General features: G+C 55.1%; 1 long non-coding RNA gene across 1 annotated transcript; it reads left to right on the plus strand.

Moving 5' to 3' along the window:
* Window positions 1-1,588: 1,588 nt before the first annotated feature.
* On the plus strand, window positions 1,589-8,440 carry LOC108582308. Its single transcript, XR_002517421.2, has 3 exons — window positions 1,589-2,686; window positions 4,451-5,290; window positions 8,282-8,440. It is a non-coding gene; the product is annotated as an uncharacterized LOC108582308 (long non-coding RNA).
* The last annotated feature ends 697 nt before the right edge of the window (window positions 8,441-9,137 follow it).

A 9,137-nucleotide genomic window follows, 5' to 3' on the forward strand; every position in this document is an offset into this window, starting at 1 on the left:
AAAGGGAAATCTGAGCCCAGATGGAGGGAATGGGTGGAGGGAGCCAGGAAAGAGGGGAAGAATGTTCTAGGCAGAGGGAGGAAAGGGGTGAGGGCCAGGAGGCAAGAGCCCTCGGGTCCTATCACAGGTCGGCAGGAGGCCTGGGGACACCCTGAGCTCCCCTAACCTCACTTTGAGTGTGAGCACTCGTCTGCGGCTCTCAGCAGCCCTCTGATGTGAGGTGATCAACATGCCTTTTCCATAGATGGGAAAATTGAGGCCCTGAGACTTGCCCAAGGTTGCCCAGCCAGGAGGCAGCACAGTAGGGTGGCAGCCAGTCTGCCTGGCGGTGGCCGGCCAGCCTCAGTGTTCCTTGGCTCTCAGCCGCATCCCCCCACTCTCTGCCTCTGTTCCCACAAGGCCTTCTCCCTGTGTTGTGTCTGTCTTCCTGTCACTGTCTGTGGTCCCCTTCCTATAAGAATAACAGTCATACTGGCTTATGGTCCATCCTACTCTAGTATAACTTCATCTTAACCCACATCTTTTTTTTTTTTTTTTTTTTTGGGATGGAGTTTCGCTCTTGTTGCCCAGGCTGGAGTGCAGTGACATGATCTTAGTTCACTGCAACCTCCACCTCCTGGGTTCAAGGGATTCTCCTGCCTCAGCCTCCCAAGTAGCTGGGATTACAGGCATGCGCCACCGTGCCCAGCTAATTTTTTTGTATTTTTAGTAGAGATGGGGTTTCATCATGTTGGCCAGGCTGGTCTCACTCTCCTGACCTCAGGTGATCCTCTCACCTCAGCCTCCTAAAGTGCTGGGATTAGAGGAGTGAGCCACTGTGCCCAGCCCCACATCTTAGTCACACCTACAAAGACCCTATTTCCAAAGAAGATCACAGCCATAGACACTGGGAATTAGAGCTTCAGCATCTCTTTCTGGGAGGACCAATTCAGTACGTAACCCACAGGACACTTTTGGGGAAACACACATCTTCCCCTCGTAGCTGGCCTCACCGGGACAGGGCAGGGATACAGCTGCACTGCCATCCGAGGGTAGGGCTGCCACAAAGGGGCCGGCCTGTCAATGACAACAGGCAGTTAGGTGTCCCAGGTCCAGCCTGCAGGTCTACAGGCCCTGCCCCCATGCTGCAGAGATTCCACATCCTTGACAGTGGTGGTCTGTTCAGGGCCAATGCCCCTGCAGACATGATCCAAGACCCTGCCCGCCCTCGCAAGGCCCTGCTTTTCTGTCTGAAGCCTCCTGCACGTCCAGGCCTACTGAGGGGTGCAGGGAATCTGCACCTGGTCTTTGCTCTGAGGGGAGCTCAGGAGCACTGGGTCCAGCCGGGTCACCACAAAGCAAACCTCCAGTATCTAATCTTGGCCAGGTGTAGTGGCTCACACCTGTAATCACAGCACTTTGGAAAGCCAAGGTGGGCAGATCACTTGAGGTCAGGAGTTCGAGACCAGCCTGGCCAACATGATGAAGCCCCGTCTCTATTAAAATTACAAATAATTAGCCAGGCATGGTGGTGCACGCCTGTAGTCCCCGCTACTCGGGAGGCTGAGGCAGGAGAATCACTTGAACCCAAGAGGCAGAGGTTGCAGTGAGCTGAGATTGCACCACCGCACTCCAGCTTGGGTGACAGAGCGAGACTCTGTGTCAGGAAAAACAAAGAAATAAACAACAACAAAAAACCCCCAGCATCCACTCCTGAACCCTGGCGGGTTAAAGTAGCTTCTGCCCATTCCCACGGTGCTCATGGTGGTGCCTTTCCAAGGTGCTGAGCAGAAGGGTAAGGGTGTCTTCTTTCTCCCTTTGCCCCCGCTCTCTGGAATCTGTCATCCACCGCAGATCCAGCCCCAGGTGTGGGCTGGGGACAGCTTCTGCCGTCCAGAGCCCGTATCCCCAGCAGGGACATAGATCCCCAGGGTTTCTGGCTCTGCAGGAGGTGGCTGGGTGGTCTCTGGAGTCCTTAGGATCAGGAGGGGTTTCTGAAGGGTGGAGGGCTCTGGGCAAGCCCTCTAAAGCTTGCAGGGGCCAGTGGAGCCCCAAGAGCGCCTGGCACACCGTGAAGGGGAGAGCCTCCTGGAAGGCAGTCAGCGTGCTGCCTGGGAACCATATCCTGTGTGATGGCAGCGGCAGCCGGTGCTGGCTCAGGACAATGAGCGGTGCTGATGTCCCGTCCCAGAGCGTTGGTGTCGTTGTCTGTCACACGGGGATGACAGGGGCCCCGGGGGGTTGATGTGTGACTCGGGGTGCCCTCCACCTGCGAACCTGACACATCACCGGTCATGCTCAGTGTTGGTCGCAGGGCTCCTGGTGGTGTTGTCCCTGGAGGCAAGGAAGGAACTGGGACACGCTGTGCTGACATGGCCGTTAGCACAAGGCAGACCTGGGCTCTGACTCTTCCAAGACTTTCCCTGGACTTCATCACTCTCAGACACCGACATGTCTCCAAAACCATCACTCTGCAGCCCCTTTCCATGAAGACCCAAGGGCTCTGGGAAGAGCTGCCACCCTCAGGTCCCGGATGACCCCTCTGGGGGCACCTGCAAGAGCAGAGCCTGAGAGAACAGGGAGGAGGCCGTGACTTCTTCAGGACTTGCCACCCTGCCTTGTTGCTGGACAGAGCCTGGGTGGGGAGATCGACGCGGCTGTGCATTGGTTGACAGCTTCCAGTTCCCACCATGGAACAAGAGAGATGGTGTGTACCTGCTCTGGCATGGGGAATGCACTTTGCTGAGTAAAGCCAATAACTGCTCCTTTTTTTTTTTTTTTTTTTAAGAGTTGAGGTCTCTTGGCCAGGCACAGGGGCTCACGCCTGTAATCCCAACACTTTGGGAGTCCAAGGTGGGCGGATTACCTAAGGTCAGGAGTTCGAGACCAGCCTGGCCAACATGGAGAAACCCCATCTCTACTAAAAATACAAAAATTAGCCAGGCATGGTGGCGCATGCCTGTAGTCCCAGCTACTCGGGAGGCTGAGGCACAAGAATTGCTTGAACCAGGAGGCGGAGGTTGAAGTGAGCTGAGATTGAACCACTGCACTCCAGCCTGGGTGACAGAGCAAGATGCTACCTGAGAAAAAAAAAAAAAAGAAGAAGAAGAGTTGGGGTCTCACTCTGCAGACTGCAGTCCAGGGGCATGATCACATTTCACTGCAGTCTCAAACTCCTGGGCTCAAACGATCCTCCCGCCTCAGCCTCCCACGTAGCTACAGGTGTGCACCACCACACCGGCTAATATTTTTCTTTTTTTCTTTTTTTACTTTTTTTTAAATGGAGCTAGAGTCTTACTCTGTCACCCAGGCTGGAGTGCAGTGGTGCAATAGCTCACTGCAACCTCTGCCACCCAGGTTCAATAGATTCTCATACCTCAGTCTCCCAAGTAGATGCGACTACAAGCATGCACCATGACGCCCGGCTAATTTTTTTTGTATTTTTAGTAGAGATAAGGTTTTGCCATGTTGACCAGGCTGGTCTGGAATTCCTGACTTCAGGTAATCTGCCTGCCTCGGTCTCCCAAAGTGTTGGGATTACAGGCGTGAGCCATCACACCCAGCCTATTTTTATTTTTGTAGGGATGGGGTCTCACTATGTTGCCCAGGCTGGTCTCCTAGCCTCAAGCAGTCTTCCTGCCTTGGCCTCCCATAGTGCTAGGACTGCAGACGTGAGCCACCGCGCCTGGTGATTGACATGCCCATTTCATTTTTTATGGTGAATTATAAATGATTTTTTTTTTTTTTTTTTGAGATGGAGTCTTGCTCTGTCGCCCAGGCTGGAGTGCAGTGGCCGGATCTCAGCTCACTGCAAGCTCCACCTCCCGGGTTGACGCCATTCTCCTGCCTCAGCCTCCCGAGTAGCTGGGACTACAGGCGCCCGCCACCATGCCCGGCTAGTTTTTTGTATTTTTTTAGTAGAGACGGGGTTTCACCGGGTTAGCCAGGATGGTCTTGATCTCCTGACCTCGTGATCCGCCCATCTCGGCCTCCCAAAGTGCTGGGATTACAGGCTTGAGCCACCGCGCCCGGCCTATAAATGATTTTTGAATGGTAGCCACTTCTGCATACCGGAGGCACACCCTGACACACCCTGGGGCATTTCCCTTCTAAATATGGCTGGGTTGGATTGGACAAAGAATGTGTTCTGGATTCTGGCATCAATGCCCATGAGGGATGCTGGTGTCTGTTTCTCGATTTGGTTACCAGAGGCATGCTGGCCTCTTCTACCCTTCTGAGAGAATCTGTGTAGAATTGGTATCATCTCCTTCTCCAGCCCCCAGATCCCAGATCTCTGCTCTCCCTCTCGTTCCTAGCCTCTTGGAAAGCACCCTCTTCTTAGAGTTGACATTCCGTTCTCAGCCATGATTTGAGGGGAGGAGTGAAGAGCGGGGCTCACACCTCCCCCGGGCCTGGCTTGTGTTACGTCTTCCATATGCGTCATTGTGATGACCTTATCCCTATTTTACAGATGAGGAAACTGAGGCTCAGAGAGGGAAACCCATCTCCGTAAGGTTGCCCAGCTCGGATGTGGTGGAGCCGGGATCAAAAACCGGGCCTGAGTGGCCCCAGCGCAGAGAAGCCCTCCGGAAGACAGAAACGCAGGGTGCCCGGCAGCCTCGGAATGAGGCTGAGCTGCTGAAGTGACAGGCGCAGGGAGGCGGGGTGGGGGTGACTTGTTTTTCTATTTTTTAAACAGAACCAAATCCCACCACGCCAGGCGGCTGCCTGTGCTGTCTCCGGCGGTCTTTGGCCAGACTCCGTGGGCCTCAGCCTGGACTGCAAGTTGGGTGTGGCAGGAACAGCGCCTGCTCCGTCCTTATGTGACCCCAAGAGGTCTCTACAAAGGTAACACCTCCTCCACCCCTGCTTGTTCCCACCCACACCCTCTCCTGCCATCAGACAGACCCAGCCCTGTGGATTTCGGCCTTCTCTGCACCAGCTGGGATCCCTGGAGCCTGGTGCTAACCCTGATTTTGCCCCACGCCCTCCGGCCACCCCAGTTTCTTCCTTCCCACCCCACCCACCCAGTGTCACCGCCTTACCACCTCAGCTGTCATGGCCAATGTAAACACTTCCCAGAATACAGAATGGGAGCCCGGAGACGGCCTGCGGGAATCATGACTATGGAAAATGGAAAGGGTGGTTTTCAATGTGTCATTTCGCCCCCAAGCAGGAGCCGTGAAGGTCTAAGGAGCAGGAGGGTGGCAAATCTCGGGAAATGCGTGGCTTGTCTTCAGTTCTGATCTGGTCAAGGAGTCTGGGTCTGGAGGACACCTGCAGCATAGCATGTTGGGCAGGGTCTGTGCAGGTAGGGGGGGTCTCTTTTTTTTTTTTTTTTTTCCTTTTTTGAGACAGTGTCTCACTCTGTCGCCCAGTCTGGAGTGCAGTGGCCCAGTCTCAACTCACTGGAATCTCTACTTCCCGGGTTCAAGCCATTCTCCTACCTCAGCTTCCCAAGTAACTGAGACTACAGACAGTGTCACCATGCCCAGCTAATTTGTTTTTTTCTTAGAGATGGAGTCTCGCTCTGTCGCCCAGGCTAGGGTGCAGTGGTGCGATCTCAGCTCACTGCAAGCTCCGCCTCCCGTGTTCACGCCATTCTCCTGCCTCAGCCTCCTGAGTAGCTGGGACTACGCGCGCCCGCTACCACGCACGGCTAATTTTTTTGCATTTTTAGTGGAGGCAGGGTTTCACCATGTTAGCCAGGATGGTCTCGATCTCCTGACCTCGTGATCCGCCCACCTCAGCCTCCCAAAGTGCTGGGATTACAGGTGTTAGCCACCACGCCCAGCCTAACTTTTTGTATTTTTAGTAGAGATGGGGTTTCACCATGTTGGTCAGGCTGGTCTCGAACTCCTGACCTCATGTGATCGCTTGCCTCCGCCTCCCAAAGTGCTGAGATTACAGGCATAAACCACTGCGCCTACCCCCCAATTTTTTGTTTTTTGGGTTTTTTGTTTGTTTGTTTGTTTGTTTGTTGAGACAGAGTCTCGTTCTGTCACCCAGGCTAGAGTGCAATGGTGCTTGGCTTGGCTCACTGCAACATCTTGGCTCACTACAACCTCCGCCTGCCAGGTTCAAGGGATTCTCCTGCCATAGCCTCCCGAGTAGCTGGGACTCCCTGTATGTGCCATCACGCCCAGCTAATTTTTGTATTTTTAATAGAGACCAGGTTGCACCACGTGGGCCAGGCTGGTCTTGAACTCCTGACCTCAAGTAATCTGCCTGTCTCGTCCTCCCAAAGTGCTGGGATTACAGGCGTGAGCCCCACTCCTGGCCGGGGCTCTCTTTTTAAGCAGAAAGGCCGGCTCGTGGAGTAGTGGAGAGAAGCAAGGGAGAGCCTTGAGCACACAGCCCTGAACACACAGCCCCCTTGAGGTGGCAGGCAGGGTCCTCCTCCAGCTGTGGGCCACAGAGCTTCACTCTCTGCATGTCCAGCCACATGTCTCTCTGAGCCTCAGCTCTGTGCTTTGGGAGGGTCACTGGCTGGAAACCCAGGGTAGGCTGAGGGGGCCAGGCTGGAGCTGGGCTGGGCTGGCTAGTGTGAGGGAAGGAGCACATACACGGGAGTCGGGCAGACCTGGGTTTAGATTCTGGCCCTGACAGATTGCTGACCCTTCTGAGCCTCAGCTTCTCCGCCTGTGAAATGGGGCTAATACTTGGCTTGCACAGTTGTGAGGGTCGGAGACAGGGCAATGGGACCACCCAGCCTGGTGCAGAGGGTTGCTGGAGAATGAGCTGCTTAGGCCACTGCCCCCTGGAAAGGACCCTGAGTGTTCCCTGGGCATTTAGGGACGCTCTGGGGCTTGGACAGGTGGGCGACAGGAGGGACCTGGAGAACCTCCAGGCAGGCAGCTCACCCATGTCATGATGGCACCTGTCCGCTGGCCACAGTTTGCCTGGGTACCTGGGTGTTTGGGGGGCAGGGACAGGGTGGAGGTGTGGGGAGGAATCTCCATTCCTACCCCCGTGAGCCTGGCTTTTCTGGAAAGCTCTCATAAGAGCATCCAAGGCGTAAGCACCTCTCGGGGTGGCGAGGGTGTCGCGCTGCCTCCTTCTACAGACGCAAATGCCACCTAATCACACAGCTCCCTCTGCAAACCCGCTCCCATCTCCATAGCAACCACAGGGCTTCGGCGCTCCTGGGCTCCTGGTCACTGTGGTTCAACTCCTAAGAGAGGGAGGGACCCCGGGTTTGTCCCCATCCAGCCCCAGGAAAGAGACGTTGGCTCGAGGAACCCATCTCAAGGTCAAAGAGGGCGGGGTGAGGGCAGGGCGGGGACAGGCAGGCTGCAAACAGCTCTGCTCTCTGCCACTTTGGTCAGGAGGATTCTGGGAAGGAGGAGGGAGGGACAGAGATGCAGCTCTGGGTGGGAGGGCCACAGGGCTTAGCGCCCACTCATCCTGTGTGAGGCTCCCACCCACCCCATCCGAAAAGGCTCAGGGAGGCATGGGGGCAAAGACTGGCACTGGGCGGTTTCCTCATCTGTAAGATGCGTTGATGCTCTGCACCGGCCTGTGGAGAGGGGGCCGCTGTGGTCTATGCCCCCCACAGTCTGTACATTGAAATCCCAACCAAGGCCGGGCGCGGTGGCTCAAGCCTGTAATCCCAGCACTTTGGGAGGCGAGACGGGCGGATCACGAGGTCAGGAGATCGAGACCATCCTGGCTAACACGGTGAAACCCTGTCTCTACTAAAAAATACAAAAAAACTAGCCGGGCGAGGTGGCGGGCGCCTGTAGTCCCAGCTACTCCGGAGGCTGAGGCAGGAGAATGGCGTAAACCCGGGAGGCGGAGCTTGCAGTGAGCTGAGATCCGGTCACTGCACTCCAGCCTGGGTGACAGAGCGAGACTCCGTCTCAAAAAGAAAAAAAGAAATCCCAACCAAAACACGAGGGTATGAGGAGGTGGGGCTTTTGGGGTGATTAGGTCGTGAGGGTGGAGCCCACACGATGGGATTAGTGCCCTTACGAAAAAGGCTCCAGAGGCCGGACGCTGTGGCTCACGCTGGTATTGGGAGGCTGAGGTGGGCGGATCACTTGAGGTCAGGAGTTCGAGACCAGCCTGGCCAACATGGCAAAACCCTGTCTCTACTAAAAATACAAAAATCAGCTGGGCAGGGTGGGGCATGCCTGTAATCCCAACTACTCAGGAGGCTGAGGCAGGAGAGTCGCTTGAAGCCAGGAGACGGAGGTTGCAGTGAGCTGAGATAGCGTCATTGCACTCCAGCCTGGGTGACATAGCAAGGCTCTGTCTAAAAAAACAGAGGCTCCAGAGAGACCCCTTCCCCTTCCCCCAGGTGAGGACGCAATGAGAAGACCCCCTGTGTGAACCTGAGAGTGGACCCTCACCAGACGCCAAATCTGTGGGCATCTTAATCCTGGACTTTCCAGCCTCCAGAACTGTGAGAAGTCAATTTCTTTTCTTTTTTTTTTGAGACAGAGTCTCACTCTGTCGCCCAGGCTGGAGTCTATTGGCGCGATCTCAGTTCACCGCAACCTCCACCTCTCAGGTTCAAGCGATTCTCCTGCCTCAGCTTCCCTAGTAGCTGGGATTACAGGCGCCTGCCACCACGCCTGGCTAATTTTTGTATATTTATTAGAAACAGGGTGTCACCATGCTGGCCAGGATGGTCTCGAACTCCTGACCTCAGATGATCCGCCCACCTTGGCCTCCCAAAGTGCTGGGATTACAGGCAAAAGCTACCGTGCCCAGCCTAATTTTTAAAAATTTTTTGTAGAGATAAGGTCTAGCTCTGTTGCCCATGCTGGTCTTCAACTCCTGGGCTCAAGCAATTCTCCCGCCTTGGCCTCCCAAAGTGCTAAGATTATAAGTGTGAGCCACCTCGCCTGGCCCAATCCAATTTTTTTTTTTTTTTTTTTGAGATGGAATCTTACTGTATCGCGCAGGCTGGAGTGCAGTGGTGCAATCTCGGCTCACTGCAATCTCTGCCTCCCAGGTTCAAGTGATTCTCCTGTAGCACCTGCCATCATGCCCAGCTAAGTTTTTGTATTTTTAGTAGAGATGGGGTTTCACCATGTTGGCCAGGCTGGTCTCGAACTCCTGACCTCAAGTGATCCTCCTGCCTTGGCCGCCCAAAGTGCTGGAATTACAGACATGAGCCACTGCACCTGGCCACCAATCCAAATTCTTAT

This window comes from Papio anubis, chromosome 13, assembly GCF_008728515.1.
Source record: "Papio anubis isolate 15944 chromosome 13, Panubis1.0, whole genome shotgun sequence".
Classification (NCBI taxonomy): Eukaryota; Metazoa; Chordata; class Mammalia; order Primates; family Cercopithecidae; genus Papio; species Papio anubis.